Here is an 18215-nt window from a genome sequence, read left to right as displayed (position 1 = left end):
CACCTGCAACACCAAAGCCTGGTTTTCACTCACCCCTCCAGCTGCAGCTCACTTCACCTTTAAGGCACGGCTGCTTGAGATGCCTCTTTGAGCTGAGTAATAAATGGCAGCTTTCAGGCTGGGGCTGTAATCCCATTTCAGAGGGGCATCCTGGAGCTGAACTTGCACGTGAGAGTGCAGAGACATAACACCACTTCATGTGGGGACAGGATCAACTCACTGGGAGCCCTTCCTGCCCCTCAGACTGGGGCGTCCTTTGCACTGTCAACAACCCTGGCACCAGACTACCTTCTTTTTTTAAAGCAAAGGGACACAGTTATTTAAATTCTATCATTAATTCCCTTAATGCCCTGAAGAGTATTTGCTGAGGTTAGCCAAGCATTTGAGATGCTTTCAAAGTACCCTCAAGCTTTCCTTAATAGCTATTTCTGTATAGTCATGTTTTGTTCCCAATCTCCCACACATCTCTTTGGGCTTTTTTAGTCTTGCTAAAGACAGGTATAAAGCAATGGCAAGGATCTCAATCTTTTCCTCTCTCTCAATTTGAGGGAGGAAAAGAAATTGGTGAGAAAACAATTCTATTTAATGGACTTATTGTCTCTCTTCTATTTTCTTCTCCCTGGCAGTACTGTGAAAAAGCTTTTCTCCTTCCTTCCATCACCAGCTGGAAAGGCTGAGATCATGCACCACAGACACTTTGACACTTAGAGATTCATCCCATCGTGAACTCCAGAGCATCCACACTCCTCTCTGACATCTAGCAGCATCCTTGCAGATGACTTTTTAATAGTTTGACTGTTCTTCCCAGGCCTGCAGAAATCCACATATGAGCACACTTCTTAATTTTATATCCCTCACTGCTGCATGTTTTCTCACAATTTTTTTCCTTTCCTCTCCCTGATGCAATTCTCCAGGGCCACTTCACACCTCCAAGAGCCTCCCATTTCAAAGTCCACTTTCTACTTCAGTTTCTCCAGATACAGAATTATTAACCTAAAAATGCAACAGGGCAAGATATTCTGGGGATGTAAAGCTTCCTACAACCTCACATCGAGAATCCTGCCCCAGGCACTTTTTCCTCCCACAAGAGTCCTTCACTGTTTCATCACAGCTTTCCCATCACCTTCTCCTGAAGGCAGTAGAACCAACACAAGTTCTTTGGTCACCAGACTTCTGTGTGCTTGCAGTGCTGCCACTCTGCATCAGTGCTGAGCCACCTTGTCCCCACCATCCACTTCCAGTTGTGTCTCTGCAGAATTCCCAGAGCCTTCAGCTGGGCAGCAGCTCCAACACCACTCACACAGAAAGAGGCCCTGCCTGGAAAGATATTGATAGAGCCTGTGCAGATACAGCAGCAGTAGGGAAGGAAAAAAAAAAACAAACCAAAACCAAAACAAAACCAGGTCGGGAGAGAGGAAGGCAACTTGTTGCAGGGCATCAAGCAGAGCAGGCTGTGTGCTCCCTCTCCACTGCCTGAGGTGCTCATCTACAACCATTCCTGATGGAGATTGGAGCACAAGCGTGGCTTCCAGGCACCAGGGCAAAGAAACCTCCCTGAGAATGGAGGAGAGGCTAGAAGAACCAGCCAAAACAGGCTGTTTTGGTTTTGCATGAACTCTACCCACCCTTCACCTTCAGGGACCCTTCCTGCCCTTGCCACAAGTAACAAGCACATATAATTGAAGGAAAACGTCATTTCCCAGAGCACTTCTGATCTGTATTATCCATGCTCATTACAAACTGAGAGGCGTGTTCTGGTCTCCTGTTTGCTCCAAGCAAACAGGAAAATGCAGCACAGGGATAAGGGGCAGAACTGCTGCTGGGAATGCATAAAAACCAAACCAAAACCACTCAGTAGCTCATGAAGGACCTGCAAAGACACATGGGTTTGTGCTCAGGCCAGGATATCAAAGCACCAGGGCATTTGCACAACCCAAGTTGCTTCCTTGAGCTTATCTAAGAGAGTAAATTTAACTGGACAGTCCTGGGGCATCAGAGCCAGAGTTCAATTCTCATCTGTTGACTTTCCGGAGTTTTGTCCTGCCCTCCTCTAGATTGCCTCCTAACTTTGGCAACAGTACCTCACTGGTGAGTCTGACAAAATGAGTCCTCAGAAAAAGAAGTTTTTCTTTCTTTTCAGTCATTTTCTTAAATTTGAGAAGGGGGGAGTCTGTCTCTTTTTTTTTTTTTGTTTGTTTGTTTGTTTTGCTTTTTGTTTTGTTTTGTTTTTGCCATTACACATGGAGTTAGTTGCTACTGAGCTTTTTCTGCTTCTACTGTGCTGCCATGGCTGGCTGGAGCCTTCTCAGGAGGTGACTGGACAGACACATGGGATGCAGGCCACGCACCCCAGCACCTCACAGCTCCTCCCCGGTTGGAGAATTTTCAAAAAGGTGTTCAAGGACCACATTTCACCAGCTCACTGCAGAAAGGCCCTATGCTCAGCAGCAAGGCACTAGCAGAAAAGCAGAGGAAAGGTAGATAAGCAAGAAGATTTAGGGGGGAAAAATTTTGCTTTGGCAGCACATTCAAGGTCCCTCTCTCCAGACGGGATGCTGCATGCAGCCCACATACTAAAATCAGACTGCATTTTTTTTTTTAATAGCATTAGTCTCAATCAAGGAAGCAGAAGAGGCCTGGCCAACCTGGACAGAGAGTAACTGCAGATGGAACTACCCACAGCAGTGCTGTTTTCCTCTCAGGGATGGTGGGAGACACAGATCTGGAAACATCACCCACCTCCGAGTCATCTCCTGCAGCTGCTGTGACAAATGTGGGGACAGATGGGGAAAGAGTGATGGGAAGCAGCAGTGACAGGCTGCAGCAACATACCACCTTCCTTTAATCAGCCTCTGTGTGTGGAGATTCCGGGTCCTGCTTGCTTCATATGCACCCAAAAACCATCTCCCACTCGCTCAAACCTCACCCCCCTCCTCTCTTCAGCCCTTCTTGCTCCTTTTCTTCCTTCCCTGCTCCCATTAGGGCCAGGAAACTCTCTGGTTCAGCACCTTCCCTTTGTGAATTACGTGATTTATAACATCTCCAGCCTGGTAAACTATAAGGTATTGGAGAGGATCCAGGACTGCAGGAAGCATATCTGCCTTGGCAAAGACAAGGAGCAGAGGAAGAAACTGGATGGGAACTAGATGGGCTCTTCCTTCACCTGGTGCCCCAACCTCTCTTTTCCAAGCCGTGTGATTTATCTCTCTCCGGACCATCTCGGCAGGAACCAGGTCCATTACAGAAATTAAAATGTGCCTCTGCCAGCAGCTGGCAAGATCAAACCCTCAGCACGCCTGTCCCCTCCAAGCAGGGGTGGCAGACACCACGGAGCTGGCAGCCAAGCGCAGCAGAGAAGGTGCCAAGAGCAGCTCCTGCACTGCGCCCCCCTGGGCCACCAGCTCTGACGCCTGCTGGCCAGTGGCACCTCTCAGAGGGCCAGGCAGCTGCCAGTCTGAAGCTGGATTCTGGCACAGCCAGGCTTCCAGGAGCAATGGGAGAGCAAACACAGACCTGCCACTTCATTGCTTGCAGCCCACGGCACCAGCACATGCAAGGTGTTAGAGAGACATCAGGATGCTTCAACACTGAGACCCAGTTTGGGGTGTAAGGAGAAGAAAACCCTTTCACTTCACCCCACAACTTCCCTTCCTAAGGAAATGTCCCCAGTAAGAAAATGCCTGAATCAAGGAAAGATTCACCTCCCAGGACAAATAATCATCACAGGAGGCTGGTGGCTGCAGGTACCGCAAAAATGTATGACCAACCAAGAGATCCTTTCCCAAAAGAAAGGCTTCAGCTTCTCTCACACAAGAGAAGCCCTAGAAGAGGCAGTTTGATGTCTCATTGACTGCAAACACATCAAGATCATTATCATTCCCTACAAAAATCTTTTTTGCTCATGTATTTCCAAATGATAACATGAGAGCATTCAATCTTGAAGACATTTGTGCTCTGAGCTGGTGACAGCTCTGGAGAAAGCACAGGAATAAATGCCTGGGGAAGCATATTAGAAGGGCTCAGAGCTGGCAAGGCAGGCACAAACTTCTCCTGAGCAAGATGAGCTCAGTCAGGCATTACTGACAGAAACAAGAAGAGAGAAATGCATCCCATGCTGGGAGGAGATGAATTCCAGGTGCTCCATCCCAACCCCATGCAGCAGCACATTGCTCCCTAGGACCAGCCATCCTCAACCCAAGACACTGAAGGCTTCACTGAGCAGCCCAAAAACTGCTGCAAAGGCAAAACCTCACAGCCACACAGCAGCACTTGCACACACAAGCAGCTGTAGGAGAGGGAGAGCAGGTTTGTGAGCAGAAAAATGTTGGAATATATCATAAAACAGCCCGTGGATTTTTGTCATAAGAGAGAAGGTGGCCCTTAAAAGTCAGGGAATGCAGTCATGAAAGCTCAGATCTTCATGGCCACAGCAAGACCACAAAAGAGAGAAGCCTTAAAACCAAGGCACCTGAAAAAACTCCCACTGTTTCCTTGATGCAGAGAATGCAGAAGATGTGCACAGACTTAGCCTTAACAGTAGGACAAGGTGCCTTTGTGCACTCAAGCACTAAAACAGGAGCTTGTTCCACCTGAGGTTCTGCTGGCCTAAGGTATTGAACAACCAAAGGGCAGATAAGAAACCACCAGCTTCAGCAGGGTATCAGACAGTTTTGCTTTTCAGTAAATTTCCTGCAAACAGACTTCTTGCTGGTACTTTCCATTGCTTAAGACAAAAGAATGGAAGTTATCATCTGGACAGTCAGAGTACTGCCATGCCAACAATCAGCCTAATCCCTCTGATTAGAAAAGGATTTGGGGAAAAAAAACCAAAACAAACCACAAACCAGGAAGGGAGATTTGCTTACTTCCTTCCTCAGTATTTCAAAGCAACCCACGTTGTGCTGTGCCACAAAGTAACCTTTTACCAGGCTGTCCTCAGCCCAGCCGGATATGACAGGGCACTGAGCACTCTATCTAGGGCCAGATAGCTAATTAAATGCCTCTGACCATGCCCTGCTAAAGGGATCACAGCAATCTGCCCACACAACAGCAATATCCTCCTGCACATCACCTGGGAGAGCCTGGAGTGACACTACCCTGGGCTGGATGTGAGCCCTGACCTCCCAGTGCCCTTTCAAACCTTCTGCACTCTGTTCCCTGCATTGCCACGATGCTCTCACTCCTGGCCACAAGGAGCCTGCCAGCGTTGCTGATCAGCTGCATGATCTGCTTAAGAGGGGAAGATCAAAGCACACCAACCAGCTCCTTTGCAGCTAGTGCCATTTCTGTCCCACTCTCTCAGTTCTCAGGGAAGCACTGGGGTCAGCCATGTGCAGGTAGCACTGGCTGGGCTTACCCATGCCTGTCCCCCAGGAGCTGGACGATGCTGGAGAAACGTCGCATCTTTGCAATCAAATGCAATTCCAAATCCCCAATCCAAATGTGGGAAACAGCAGAAGGGAAAGCAAAAGTACCCTTTGGCAGGTCCCTTTCTCCCAGGGAAGGTCACTCGGGCCAGCAGATGCAGGGAGGCGTCAGAGTGGGGCTCTCCATCAGCTGTTGACAGCACAGACACTTCATCTTCCGCCAGCAGGAACGTCTGGGCAGCCCTGCATAAGCTCCTCGGGTACTCTGGACCATCACCAAGTGACAGTTCATCCTCACTCTCCCATCCTTGCCAGCCTTCTGACCCATCTACTCCCTAAATAGCTTGGATCGTTTCAAAGGGATGGTACACGGAACAAGGGGTTTAAAAAAAATCTTCTCCCCTTCTCCCTCCCTCACCTGCCTGTGCATCTTGGTCCGAGGCTCTGGGTCAAACAGAGCCTCCTTCAGTTCAAGGCAGATGGAATCCTGTGATTTTTAAGTGACCATCTGTGACCCAGAGCTGCAGCGCGGAGAGACTGGATATAGACCTGCATCTTAAGTAGATTGGATTTGGTATTACACTTACACAGCACAGGCAGCAGAGAGTTCCCCCAAAGGCTTCACAGCCAGATGTAACAGCAATATGCAAAGCTTAATGCCATGCAGGGAACATGCTCTCCACTGGCTGCTCAGACCCTGCCCCACCGTGGGGAGCAGGAGCCAGCAGGTCCTTTGTTTTTTCCGTAAGGAAAGAGCTACCGCTGCTCAGGTTTTGGTCACCTAAAAGAATGTAGGCACACTGCTACCAAGGAGAAAATGCACCACATCTGCAGGCTAGGTCCTGGTTAGGGTTATCCTAACCTGAAAGCACCAAACCAGCCTGCTATGATCTATACAAAGAGCAAGACACTGCACTGAGCTGGGGAGCAGCACCAAAGCACTCCCATCTGCCCCAGCATCACTCCCAGTGAAGCACAATGGCAGAGCTGGGAGAACTCAGCATCTTTCCTGCTAGTTTCCCCCTCTGGATAGAAAACGGAGTTCATCTCTGCTCTGCAAACATCCCTGCGCATCACCGCCCTGGCCAAGAGCTGCGTTCTACAGCTCAAGGGCAAGCAGATGGTAGAAAGCCACACTTGCAGCGGGAGCAGAGCAGGAAGCCTTCGAATCAGGCTACAAATGCGATACAGCCACGGCTGCTCCAACTGGCAAGCCCTCGGCCGTGCATAAGTGGAGTCATTGCCTCCCAGCACCTGAACACTGCCTTCAATTTACACATGACGAAGGTAATTAGCACCTCATCTCAACGGACTAAGGCTGATGATCAATTTAGCGATCACAACCTTACTCCATCCCCAGCATAACTTTCTGCCATGGCAAAGTCACTCAAGACCCTTTTCTGCCTGATCGCAGGAGGGCTGCCAAAGGTTTACCAGAACTGGTGCTGCCAGTTCATGGGTCCTCCTCCTGAATTTAAAGTTGTGTAGACAAATCTGTGAGGTATTTTTCAGGCCGAGATGTTGATATTTTATTTGTCCAGTATGAGCACCCTCAGTTGCTTTATTGCAGAGGTTGAACAAAGCACCAAGAACAGAAAGGGATGGGGAAAACCTCTGTGAGGTGCAGCTGGGATGTGCTTGATCTTAGAGCTGTCACACATCAGTGCTGAAGATGTACAACCAGATTACTGTCAAACAGCATAAAACCTGTACCTGGAGATGCTTGACAAGGCATGTCTGGGCAGAGGAGGGATGCAGCATGAAGCTGCACAGCATCACCAGGGCTCCTCAGAGCACAGAGCCTTGCTGGAGGGCACCTTGCAGCTGCAGGCACAGAAACACAGGCTTTGCAGTGGAGGGTGAGGGATGAGTATCCCACAAGCAGCATAGCTCCCACAGAAAGAGGGAGAAAAATCTAGCTCAGCCAGGTCCTCAGCTCTTCCCAAGAGTGGATGGGTGGGTGGTGATGCTCTGGGTGATCAGGACTTGCTTTCTTAGAATCGATGCACTTCGACACACTGACAGCAGAGGGGAAAAAAACCTCTTTACTTTTGAGACTGTCAAAGGCTGGAGTTATAGAGTTATAGCACATGCTCACCCTGTTATTATGCCATTCCTTGCATGTCCAGTACTGTCCGCTGCCAGGGACAGAATCCCGGGACATTTGGCTGCACTGACCAAGCCATTCTCAAGGAATAAGCCAGCCTAAAGCATGCAGCAGGAAAGCACTGTGGCAGATATTTTGATTCACATTTGCAAGGGCTTTTGACAGGAGCAAAGAAAGAACATTTTAAGCATTCCTTTCAGCCAGCATGCTTCCCGGCCCATGAGGCTTTTCCTAGGGCAAGGCACAAGAACAATCTCTTTGAAATCAAGGGCTCCTTTGTCACCCTGCTGCAAGCCATTTGACCTTCAGAGTCAGAAGGAAGCTCATATCACAAGTGGTTTGAAGGGCCTGGGCTGGGAGCGAGCCCAGGCACTGGAGAAGGACCACAGCCTGGCTGCCAACCCCAGCATCTCAGCATGGAGATAAACAGACCCCGAGCTGAGCACTCAGCTCTGGGAACACTTGCTTCGACTCAGCACATTTCCTCTGACAGCCAGACACAGAAGGTCACTCAGACCAGCTTTCCATGTACAAGGCATATCCTTGCCAAGAAAGAAAAGTCCCAGGCCAGGCTGTGCCACAGGTGTCCAGAGCAGGTTTAAGCCTTTGAAACAGGCTTCACTTCACCAACAGTATCTTCCCACTTATTTTAAATGCATCGATCCCCCTGCCCTCCCTGCTCTGAGGAGGGAGATTGCACACCCCTCTTCACTCATTCACTGCTCTCACTGAAATCGCCCCACCTTGGATATTTGTAGCTCTATTCCCTGCATCTCACTGCAGAGGTATTTATTAGGGAGCACAGGACTTCTGAATGGTACATGGAGAGAGCTGATCCCACAAAGGGCAAGATACAGCAGAACTTCTGTCCTAAAATTCACCAAGTGCTCTGCTGCAGCCTTTTGAGAGCTGCTTGCTATAGGCAAGCTCTCCCCCACAGCAGAAACCTTGACAGAGCTAGAGCTAACAGGAGTTGCTATTGCTGTGACACGTCTGACCTGCAGCTGTGCCGCCAGGGACTGCTCTCCCCATGGACTGTGCTTCCTGCTCGGCACCCAGGTGGGACCACAGCACATCCAAGCCACTGCAGAGCCCAGTCAGCACCCAAAATGTGTGTCTTCTCCTAGCTTTCAGCTGCTGTGCCCTACCAGAGGATCACAAGCCAGCTGTAACTCTAAATGTGTGCCTCAGGCATCAGTGTATTTACACACAGGAGTTGCTTGTTGGTGCATAAACAACAGAAGGGACACTGAGCCCCAAAAGGGGGTTCACTCCCCAGCACTAACCCAGCTACACCAATTTCCACACACCACTACTGCCTTTTGTCCAGCGCAGGATAAAAAAACAAATCTGGGCTAACACCAGCCCAGCCAATATTCCCCTTCAAACCTGCCCTGCAATGACTCAAACCATGGCAATAACAACAGTTTTTACAAGGAGACAGGAAGAATCTGAGCATCAGGCACCAGCCAGAAGGAAGTCATGGCTCCATGGGCACTGCAGAGAGCTGATCTTGGACGGTGCCTGGGCCAGCGTGAGCAAGGCTGGCATGCCAGCTTCTCCAGAAAAGGGAAATGTGTGACAGATGCATGGTGTTTATGTAGCAGAACGGCCGTGCCGCTCCCACAGAGCCCTGTCAGCCAGTCTGCACACAGGCACACCTCAGGCCTGCGTGTGTGTCCTTCCCGGCCTACCCAGGCAGCGAGGTGTTACAGTACACATTCAACTAATTCAATTACTAGGAAAAAAAAAACCAAAAAGAATTAGGGCACACAGCCTGTGATTAAGAATTTCTTTCTCAACATGCTGGCAACATGCCTGCAATTACCGAGCCCTTGATTCTCTAAATTCCCCGGAGATCAACAGCACCTGATACCAGCGTGTCCTCAGGTCTTTCATAACGCAGCAAGCCGCTCCCCCACCCCGCCGTTTCAACACTGGTGAGATTTTTCACACCTTGCAGCTCAGAAACACTTAAACCTCGGACATCCAGCCCGGCAGGTCACACCAGATTCGCTGGAGTAATTGGCAGCACAGGTGGGCTGCAGCTGACACAAGCCAGGGCAAAAGCACTCTCATTAAAAGCAGCAAAGCAAGGCCGCGCTAGGTGCGATGGGAGGGAAATTGCTCCCCACACCGACTGTGCCGAGCCGGCCACCAGGAGCACGGCAAAGGCAAGAGCTCCAACAGCACTCCCGCTAATAAGATCCCCCAGAAATGAGAATGATGGCCAAAGTAGCTGCGTGAAGGCAGGGCAGGAGGCTGCGGAAAGCCAGATGGCTTTTCCCAGCCAATAACCCCAGGTGCCAGGGGGTTAAATCAATGCGTGAAGCTATTAAAGGGGGTGGAAGTGTTTTAACACGGTTGAGTGAAATTCCTCACACTTTTAAGTCGACAAGGACCCCATTGGGGCTTAATGGGCTAGCACAACCCGTCCCATTACAGGTCGTTAACACGCGCGGGAGCCTTGGGAAGAGGGGCAATTAGAGCTCCCCACTCCCTCTGCCAGAGGGACTCCCTCCCCAGCTTTGAATCCCACCGATTCAAAGAGGGATCCAGGCAGAGGCTATCCCCTCCTCTATCATCTGTGCTTTCTCCACCTGGGAGGGGCGCACACATCGGAGGTTGGGGCTCTCAGCAGGCAGAAGGGACAGAAAAATGGTCCCCACAGCATAAGCACAGCGCCAGAAGTTCCTAACACAACCTCCTCTGCCGGAGGACATTGCTCTGCCCCACTTTCCTGCCTCCAGACTCAGAGCTGAAGAGCCACTGTCCATCACACACCTAGCAGTAAGAACAGGGAGATACCAATAAAGCATCTGTGCTGTAGAAGCAGTGGGCTGCTCCCCAGAGGTGACAGGGCACTGCTGGGAGTACTGTAGCCCTCAGCTCCTGACATATGGAGTACGGTGTTTCCAGCTTAGAAATAAAGTTAGGACCTCTCAGGAACTTAATAGGTATACACTGGTTATTTTCCACTGTCAAGAAAACAGTAACTAAACCTGAAGTAAAAGGAAAAGCAAAAAAGACTGCACTGCTACCTAAACTACCAGGTTACAGCACCTTGCTCTGCTCTTCTCCAGACATCCCTAGGGAGGACAAGCAGTTCTGTTGGTATGGTGGTGTGGGAACCCTGAGCAAACCTGGAACTAAAAGTGGGACAGAAGTGGCCCCCAAATGTGGCTGCCAGCTTCTCCCACACAGCCAGCTCTGGGGAGGGTCTTAAATACTGATTGGCTGAATAGAACTGTACAAATTCAGAAACGAGAACAATCCAGAGCATCAATGTCTTGCTCAACCCAGAGCAGAGAACAAGCTGGGAAAGGCTCTGGGTGGCTGCAAGAAGCATTGTGGATGGGAGAGTGAGACCACCCATGAGGGAGAATGCCTGGAACAGTCCCCAAAAATGTGAAGAAAAATCCTACAATGCAGAGTGAAGACAGCATTGGACATGATTATTTGGCAAATAAGGATTTTGCTGTGAAGGAACTGATACTTTTTTTTTTCTTCCCTCCCATAAGAGGGTCCAAGCTCCCATGCAGACTATAATAAGAAACAAGCTCAAAGGGTCTGCTTCCCTCAAATACCTATTCCTTTAGGCTTCCAGCCCCGCCCACAGTCTAAACATCTCCAGCACATGCAGCCCATCAGGTCTTTGGTCTCTCTCAGGTGATGTTTCCCTTCCTTGCCTGTCCCAAGAGTGGGGTAAGATCTTTGCAGTGTCACAGTTCACCACAGGCAGTGACGCTACTGTGGACTTGCATCAATCCAGCCAGGACTCAGCTCCAGCTCTTTCCCTCCTCCTTTGTACTCAAACACCTACCAAACATTGAGAAGACCCTGCTCAGAGCCCTTTAGTGGCTGTGTGAAGTAGTTGCAGCATTTTAAGTCTGACTTCTTCTCATGGAGAAATAGCTGTCACTTCCAGTTCAGCCCAGCACAAGCCAATTTACCAGTTCAGTCTCCACAACAACTATATCCTCACCCTGACCATCATCTGCTCACCATGGTGCTTCCCTGGCTCAAGGACACCACCTGTAACACCATTCCACCCCTCTGACTGCACCCAGCTCCTCCAGGCTCCCACTTCTGCACATGCCTTCATTGCAGGTGCCTTCCTTGGGCAAACAGACCCTGCTCAGACCTCTCCAGCCTCCACTGCAGGTATTCCCCTCTTGGCATCCTCCTCCAAGTCTCTTCCTACATCCCCTTTCCCCCAAAGTGCTGCTCACCAGCAGTGGCATGGCTCCTGAAGATGCTCATGGAATTGCCCAATATTTAGCTACCAATCCCTTTGTCATTTTCTCCCATCATCTTAGTAGGAGCCCCAGGAACACCTACAGAAATACCACCCCAGCTTAAGGTTTGCTTTGATACCTCAGAAAGGACCAAGCAACTGCTGTGAAGCCACTTGCAATGGCCTTTGCCCCACCTGCACCAGGGCTGGTCTGCACTAAAGCAGACTTTAGGGGAACAGCCCAGCAGAGTTTAGGGGAACTGTTCCCAGCCAGGAACAGTTTGCAGGCTGATGTCTCATCCCTGCCTCTGGCTGGGGAAAGGCAGAAACACCTGCAAACCCCAGAGCAGAAACAAACAAACAAACAAATAAACAATTACAAACAATTTATTTTCTTGCTGTCCCCATCTTGCATGGGGACAGACCCAACTGGAAAGGATCTCAATGACATACCTAGTCTATGCCTTATATCCCTGGAAGCCACTCCAATAGACAGTGCTGGAACAGGCAGCATTAGGAGACACCCAAGCCTCTTCAGAAATCCAGGAGAGGAACTGGAGTGCCTTGGAGAGAGGAGTGCTCGACCAGGCAGGACGCACATCTTACAGCAAACAATGTGATGTTGAGTTACCGGCCAGGCTGCTCAGAGAAGCTGTGGGTGCCCCATCCCTGGAAGAGCTCAAGACCAGCCTGGATGGGGCTCTGAACAACCTGGGACAATGGAAGGAGATCCTGCCCATAGCATGGGGGTGGAATGAGATTATCTTTTAACATCCCTTTTAACTCAAACCATTCTATGATTCTGTGATTTTGCTCTGCAAAGACCAGGGCGAGCCCAGTCTGCAAAGGCTCCAGGGGTGTCATAATCCTGTTTTCTGCCAGAGTTGGAGCTTGAAGGCATTACAAGGGCAAGGGCTTCTTCCCATCACCCCACCCACCTCCAGGAAATGCTACCTGGCCTCTTAAAATTGCAGATGTTCAACAGAGAGAGAAACCAAAATAGGGCAGTTGAAAGGACCAGGGGCACTGCTCTAACCCCGCTTTTGCCCTGCTCTTATAGGAAGCACTGCTCATGGCCACTGCTCAAGAACAAGCTCATGGCCAGGTCTGTTCCCCCTTCTGCCTGAGGAGCGCAGACCACTTCCCTGCCTGATCCGCCATGCAACATTTGTGCTCCAGGGACTGGCAGGAATTATTTGTAAGATGATGAAGCGGTCTGACACCTTCCACACACATGGCAATTAGATGCCCCAAATCCCAGACTCAGTTGAGGGTCAGGTGCATGGTGTGCCATGCTCAGCCCCATGTCAGCGTGCTCCTCGATGGGATGTCTGAGAAGCACTGGGAGCAGCTTTCCCACTGCTTGCTTTCATGGCTCACAAGGAATTGGCTTAAAATAGCCAGGGGGGACTGGAAATAAAAGTTTAGGGGGTTTTTTTGTTTCAAGCAGGGAGGCCAGACATATAACAGTCTCACAACTTCAAGCTGTTTTGATCCAGCCAGCCCCCTCTCTGCTGAGTTCTGTCAGGAGACAGGCACAAAGCACCAATTAAAGACGAGTTATGCTTTTTCTGTCAAGCAAAAAAGAAATGGGGGGGGTGTGGAAGATGATGGGAAGGGGGGAGCAGAAATCCAGCCCTGGAGTAATTTTGCTTTCAAAGCAACCTGTCAAGGCAGCCCCCTCTCCTCCCATCTCCAGCTGAGGAAGAGCAAGGGAGCACCCGCGCGCCTGCTGCGACGTGTGGCATCAGTCATCAGACCACAGCATCAGTCACTTGGCATATCAGGCCAAGCCATGCCCTCGCTTTCCCCTGGGCATCTGTCAAAGCCCATGACAGGGAGCCAGAGCAGCAGATTTTTAGTGAAGATGGGCTGAGCACAAGCCCCACCAGCTCTGATGACAAGAATCCCCACTTATGAGCAATTAGACTGGGAACAAAACAAAACAAAAGCAGCAAGGACTCAGGGCACTAACTAGCTCGTGCGGCCACAACATCAGCGCTGTTTTTCCATGGTAGAGGCATGCACAGCCAGCACAAGCATGCAAACCCTGCCTCTTCTGCCATATAGGTTACCATGTTTGAAGGCTCCCTGCAGCTCTCTTGGCTCACAGCTGAGCTCAGGAAAGAGAGCTGAAAGCTTGCCACACTTCCCACACAAGGCTACCTGCTTTGGCAGAACACTGCCAAGGAGCCACAGCACCGGCAAGCTCTACATCACCTTGGACTAGTACCATCACCTCTGGCTCTACCTTGAGCACTTGCAAGCCATTCCTAAGTCTCATCCAGCAAGCACCAGTCCTGCAGCTGGACACACTAAGAAGATTACAAAGGTCCCTCTGGGCTTTATTGTTGTATGAGGAAGATAAATAGCAAGCACAATCCCTTCTAGGGTGAAAAAGGGCAGGCGTTTCAGCACTGCACAAGCACCAACCCCAGCCTTAATAACCTATCAGCTGCTTTAGCAAAGCACCCTTTGCAGAACCCATTGGTACTGATTATGGCGTCAGCTTCACTCCCACCTCTTCTTTCCTGGGCTTTCTGAAAGTCTCAGCTAATTACAGCAGCAAAGTCATCCACGGGAGATAACGCACACCCTCATTTCAACAGGGTGGCACTCGTGCTGGGCTGCTTGCTCCCAGGGAGGGATATCCTCTGCCTGCTTGGCAGGACGCAGTCTTGTGGGCTGGATCCATCCTGCAGTCAGCCCAGAGGAGGAGGGGAGAGCATTTCTACTCCAGTTCAGCTCTGCTTGGGCTGGCTGCACACACTCCCAGCTCGCTTGCAAGTGCCCTGCTCATTAGCATGGGGTCACTCAGCTGCAGCAGGGCACAAGTACCACTTGGCTATTGCAACACCACTCACGTCCACTGCTGTGGAAGTGTTGAATTTCTTTTAAGAGCCCTGAAGATCTTGGTTTGAATTTAAGGGAGGAAAAAAAAAATAATCTCACAAAGAATTGCAGGATCTCTGTAAACACACCAGAGGAAAAAAGAAAGTGAATCTTTGAGCCTCTTGACCTTGACAATGTCCTTATAATTACAAGACTATTTATTTTCAGTTAAACCCCAACTATTGAACAGACAGTGTCGAGTTGGTTTTTTCCTGAGCAGGTGATTATCCTGCCTGACTAATCTAATGAAAATTATCAGGAGGCTACTGACCTCCTGCTACACACACTAAATAATGCACAAAGCTTCAGGATCAGACAGGCAAATCATAACCCTGGCTTATCTTAATCACTTTCTATACAGCTCCAGGCCTGTTCCACTCCTGGTTGGCTGTGTTAGCCAAATGCTATCTCAGTGGAAACCACAGCAGAGCCAGCCCTGAGAACTGCACAGCAAAAAGTTACCTCCTTAAGATTTATTTTTGTAAAAGCCAAGAGCTGCAGAGGCAGATATATTTAGTGTTTAAGCTGCTGTCTGACTCCTGAGCTTATAGCAGGAGGCGATGGTCCCCTGCTACCTGGCTTTGGGAAAAGCAGTATTTTCCTGCTTCTTTGAGGCAGGGTACAAAGAAGGTAAGGTCTAAAAAAAAAAAAAAGGTGCACAAAAGGGGCTCATTGTTCCAGATAGGTAAAGCAACCTTTCCACTCCATCCTCTTGGAACCTTGTGTCAGTCTCCCCCTGCAAACAGGACTGCTCATGGCTTCTAAAAATGCCACAGCATGGCCTGAGGACTAGGGCAAAGCAAGAGGAGCCAACAGTGGGGATGCTCTGTCCCCAGCTCGAGGCCTGAGGATCTGCAGCAAACCTGTCCCACTCTTTGCAGCATCACTCTCCTTCAGGAGAGACAAGTGCAGCAGCTGGATGAGATAAAAGACTAAAAATATCAATTAAGGACCACAGAACTAAAGAAGGAGACATTAAAAAAGAAGTTATCACATACTCCCCACACAGACTCAGCTAGAACAGCACCCACAGCTAGACAAACAAAATGCATTAGGGTGGCCTCAAGCCTAAAATAAGTTTCCACTTGGGAATCTACAGATAACGGTGGAAAAACACAGCTAAAGGACAAACTGACTAATTTTTACACTTCCTGCTTCCCTACATGGAACCCCAGCTACAACACCAGAGAGAAGACACCCCTCTTACCCATCCAGCCTGACCTTGCTGCCCCCTCCTCAGCACCCATCCTGTGTGGTTCTTCAGACCTCCTGGAACAGGAACTCCCAGATCCCCTCCCATCACTGCTGCAGCCAGGAGCTTCACCTTGCAGCCCTCACAAACTGCTGGCAGCCTCAGCAGCCTGCCCCTGCTCTGCAAGGCTCTCCCCATCCACAGGACACCCGGCTGATCCTCCCATCCCAGGAGTCTGGAGACACTTTTCTCCAGCTGGGGACGTGCTAAGCACCATGTGGGTGGACAGGATTCCTCATATTTTAAATGGCATTTTCTCCCCATCATATGACCTTTCAGAAGAAGAGGAGCAGTTTCTTCTGATGTGAGCAGAAAAAAAGCCCAGGGTGGTTTTAGGCATGACAGAAGAGGGAGCAAGTGAAAGCATAGAAAGACAGGCAGGAAATAGCACAAGCTTCAGCTTAGTGAAAATACCGGCTAACACATGCAAGGAAAATGATCCATAGCGGAGATATTCAAAGGGAAGTAAAAATCTGGAAAAAATTAATGTTCACAGCAGCAATTGTTGGGGGGACAGTGATGAGGCAGGGCTTTCAAACTGAGCAGTACTGAGACAGAGTCTCTACCCAGGGCAGATCCCAAATTTGCAGATGGAAGGGTTCAGCACTGCTGCTCTGTGGGCATGGCCATGCCCAAAGGTGTCTCCAGAGGGATGATCCTGAGTCCCATGGAGCCTGGTCACACCATCTGGACATGGGATGGCTGAAAGGGTTAACTGTCCAAGACACAGCAAAAGGAAAAATCCTGTGCTTTTCGTCTCAGTTTTAGAGAGCTGCCTGTTGCTGAGGCATCTGAACCACTTCTGGAAAGGAGTTAGAACAATAAATAAATGCCTCCATCTCCTAGTTTGGGTAACAACAGCCGCCTCTGGCTTTTCTGGTCACTGAAGCCAATGCTATAAGTGCTTGTGTCACACAGCCTTGCTCCATCCACATAGACATGACTCTGCCCTGAAAAGCCAAGGTGCAGGTCAGTTTGTGTCTCTGCTGTCTAGCAGCTGCTTGGTATCCCCCACAGGCACAGCTGGGGTTGCCAGAGGGCCACTGGCTGGGTTAAACTGGAGCACCCCACTGAGTTATGTGGGACCCTCTTGAGCTGCCATCCTTGCTGAAAGATGCTGCTCAGGGACAGCTGAGAGAGCTCCCAGCAGGCAGGGTCTGGTGAATGTAAAGGGGAAGGTGAGAGGCTGGCAAAATCCAGAGAACTACAGCTGTCTAAGGACTGACTTTGTCACTGTGCCTGCTCAGGGAGGAGCCTTGCACAAGAGGAAGGGATGGAGTTGAAACCACATTGCACAAAACCCTCAAAAATGCTCCAAGGACTGAAGCTGGAGCCGCCTGCTGGTGCTGGGACCAGGGGATAGCCCTGGCTCCAGCTCCAGCAACTGCAGCCACTCCTGGCTCGCTATTCCAGAGCAGGGTAAGCTCCATCCTCTCCTCATGCCCGGAAGCAGGCACTGAGCCTTCCCGCTCACACAGTGGCAGAAGGTTGTGACTGCCTGGGAGGGACTGCCACACACCAGAGCTTGCAAATGCATGTTCTGGGGAGGTTTCTCCACTCCCCAAGCTGACTTCCAGCTGAAGACACGTCTGTGCTTGTCCCCAAGGCAGACAGCAGCAGCAGAGGCATCCTCTGGAGCCGCTCCCCACCAGCAGAGCAGGGCAAAGTGCTGGAGTGACAGCCTCCAGGGACACGGGAGCAATTTCCTCATCACACACAAGGACAGCGCTCGCCTTCCTTGCTGAAACCCACTGGGTCAGAGGCTGATTGGTGCCACTCATCCTGGCTGTCTCCAGACAGACACCCAGTCTTGTGGGGACTCTGCTGAGAGCCCACCAGCTCACAGCACACGTGCCTGCCTCTGAGACCTAGGCCAGGCTTAGGGAGGAGCAAGGGTTTGCCTGCAAGCCTCTACCACTGCCCTCTCCGCCCCAAAACATCTTTCTCAGTGCAAACCTGGCTCTGTCTGCTGTTTTTGAACAGCTGCTGCTAACTGAGCCTAGATGGCCTGATCAACAGGGAGAAGAGGGAAGCAAAAATCTGTTTCTTTTCTCCTGTCCACCAGCAGAGCTGTTGCTCCAGCCCCTACATGTTAAAGCCAGGGATGGGAGGAAGGAAGAACCCAGCTGGACTCCTCCAAGGCAGGGATGCAGCACAGTGAGCTGTTGCTGGGCCAGCACTTAGGAGAAAAGAATCTTCAGCTTGACAACTCAGCAAATTTGATCTGAAACCGGCAAGAGAGAAAAAAAGTAAAGCCTTTAAATGTCATCTTAGGTTTGACTGCCAGAAGCACTACAGACAGACAGACAGATAGACAGATAAGCACAGTGCTGCGCAAAGAGCCGGATGCCCTACTTTGAT

The 18215-nt window shown here is 50.2% G+C and overlaps 1 protein-coding gene across 9 annotated transcripts in view; it reads right to left on the bottom strand.

Annotated features, from left to right (window-relative positions):
• CNTFR (ciliary neurotrophic factor receptor) overlaps nucleotides 1-18215 on the bottom strand; it is a 202440-nt gene that overhangs the window by 174114 nt on the left and 10111 nt on the right. The window contains exon 1 of one of the 9 annotated variants that reach the window (XM_074532807.1): nucleotides 1124-1144. The exons of the other annotated variants lie outside the window; for them this stretch is intronic. The gene's annotated coding sequence lies outside the window, so the exon portion shown is untranslated. Of the gene's footprint in view, nucleotides 1-1123; nucleotides 1145-18215 lie in introns of those variants that run through there. 9 annotated transcript variants of the gene reach the window in all.

This window comes from Zonotrichia albicollis, chromosome Z, assembly GCF_047830755.1.
Source record: "Zonotrichia albicollis isolate bZonAlb1 chromosome Z, bZonAlb1.hap1, whole genome shotgun sequence".
Lineage (NCBI taxonomy): Eukaryota > Metazoa > Chordata > Aves > Passeriformes > Passerellidae > Zonotrichia > Zonotrichia albicollis.
Note: the sequence above shows the minus strand (reverse complement) of the source record. Positions and strands in the feature narration are given on the sequence as shown.